Source organism: Populus nigra, chromosome 2 (assembly GCF_951802175.1).
Source record: "Populus nigra chromosome 2, ddPopNigr1.1, whole genome shotgun sequence".
NCBI classification, from domain to species: Eukaryota; Viridiplantae; Streptophyta; class Magnoliopsida; order Malpighiales; family Salicaceae; genus Populus; species Populus nigra.
This window is the reverse complement of record NC_084853.1, coordinates 15,373,076-15,375,575: the sequence shown is the minus strand read 5'-3', so window position 1 is coordinate 15,375,575 and position 2,500 is coordinate 15,373,076.

Genomic DNA, 2,500 nt, shown 5'->3' with positions numbered 1-2,500 from the left:
GCCCCTGTTCGTCGAAAAATCTGCGCTGCCGATTTTCCACGCGGCAGCCCCTCTTTTCGTCAGCGTGCCCCCCTGACGAATTTTCCTGCCTGGCCCGGCCGGTCCAGCATCCAGCCCCTGTTCGTCGAAAAATCTGCGCTGCCGATTTTCCACGCGGCAGCCCCTGTTTTCCTCAGCGTGCCCCCCTGACGAATGTTCGTCGAAAAATCTGCGCTGCCGATTTTCCACGCGGCAGCCCCTCTTTTCGTCAGCGTGCCCCCCTGACGAATGTTCGTCGAAAAATCTGCGCTGCCGATTTTCCACGCGGCAGCCCCTCTTTTCGTCAGCGTGCCCCCTGACGAATTTTCCTGCCTGGCCCAGTCCAGCGTCCAGCCCCTGTTCGTCGAAAAATCTGCGCTGCCGATTTTCCACGCGGCAGCCCCTCTTTTCGTCAGCGTGCCCCCCTGATGAATTTTCCTGCCTGGCCCGGCCGGTCCAGCCCCTGTTCGTCGAAAAATCTGCGCTGCCGATTTTCCACTCCGCAGCCCCTGTTTTCGTCAGCGTGCCCCCCTGACGAATTTTCCTGCCTGGCCCGGCCAGTCCAGCGCCCAGCCCCTGTTCGTCGAAAAATCTGCGCTGCCGATTTTCCCCGACGAACCTGCAGCTGCACAAATCCGCGCTGCCACTGCCCCATTGTCTGGACCAACAGTCTTTTCCATCAAGCCCTGGACTATAAATCGTCCAGACTCATCGCCAGCACCCGCTGCCGATTCTGCCGACTTTGCCGATTTCGTCGGCGCTGCCGATTCCAACACTGCCCGCCGTGCCTGAACCAGCGCTGTTTCGTCAGCGTGTCCCCTTGACGAATTTCCCTGCCTGGCCTGGACAGTCCATCTTCCAGCCCATGTTCATCGAAAAATCTGCGCTGCCGATTTCCCCGACGAACCTGCAGCTGCACAAATCTGTGCTGCCGATTTCCCCCCCTGTCGGCATGGCTGCCGCTGCCCCGATGTCCAGACCAACAGTCTTTTTTGTCGACTTTGCCGATTTTGTCCGCGCTGCCGATTCCAACACTACCCCCTGCATCCAAACCAGCATTGTTTCGTCAGCTCTTCCCCTGACGATTTTAGCCCTGTAACAAACAGTAGGCCTCCAATCCCGCCAACGGGAGCCAAGTTGATAGGGAAGAGAATTGAATGACGCGCCTGGTCCTCGCACCCCGCCACCCGAGGGGCCTTTTTCCCGGCAGCCTCTGAAAAACTCTAGCTTTCACGGTCCTCGCCGCCCCTCACCACCATGGCAGGCCTCTAATCCCACCCATCAGCAGTTGTAGCCGATAGGGCAGTGATTTGAATGACGCGTCGCGGGCCTCCGGGTCATCTCACCCGGCCATTAATTGGAGCGTTTTTGGCTGGCCGAGGATGGGGGGATGGATCTCTTCTTCCGAAAAAGCAAACAGTACATCGGGAGTTATGTTGACGGGGCATGGAATTGAATGACCCGTCGCGGGCCGCCGGGTCATCTCACCCGGCCATCCCGGGGAGCGTTTTTCCCGGCAGCATCGGGGAAACTCTTGCTTTCACTGCCCGCTGCCCAAGTCCCCACTCGAATCGGCCCCCCGCGCCAACAAGCCAACGCTGCCGAATCGGCAGACACTGCTGCCGAATCTGCCGACACTGCCCCGCGGGCTGCCACTGCCCCAGTGTCTAAACCAGCGGTCTTTCTCATCGAGCCTTGGACTATCCAGTCCGTCCTGACTCATCGCCAGCACCTGCTGCCGATTCTGCCGACTTTGCCGATTTTCTCGGCGCTGCCGATTCCAACACTGCGCCCACCGTGTCTGAACCAGCGCTGTTTCGTCAGCGTGTCCCCTCGACGAATTTTCCTGCCTGGCCTGGACAGTCCACCGTCCAGCCCGTGTTCGTCGAAAAATCTGCGCTGCCGATTCTGCCGACTTTGCCGATTTCGTCGGCGCTGCCGATTCCAACACTGCCCGCCGTGCCTGAACCAGCGCTGTTTCGTCAGCGTGTCCCCTCGACAAATTTTCCTGCCTGGCCTGGACAGTCCATCGCCCAGCCCATGTTCGTCGCAAAATCTGCGCTGCCGATTTTCCCCGACGAACCTGCAGCCGCACAAATCTGCGCTGCCGAATCTGCCGACACTGTCCCGCGGGCTGCCACTGCCCCAGTGTCTAAACCAGCAGTCTTTCTCGTCGAGCCTTGGACTATCCAGCCCGTCCAGACCCATCGCCAGCACCCGCTGCCGATTCTGCCGACTTTGCCGATTTCGTCGGCGCTGCCGATTCCACCACTGCCCGCCGTGCCTGAACCAGCGCTGTTTCGTCAGCGTGTCCCCTCGATGAATTTTCCTGCATGGCCCGGCCAGTCCAGCGTCCAGCCCATGTTCGTCGAAAAATCTGCGCTGCCGATTCTGCCGACTTTGCCGATTTCGTCGGCGCTGCCGATTCCAACACTGCCCGCCGTGCCTGAACCAGCGCTGTTTCGTCAGCGTGTCCCCTCGA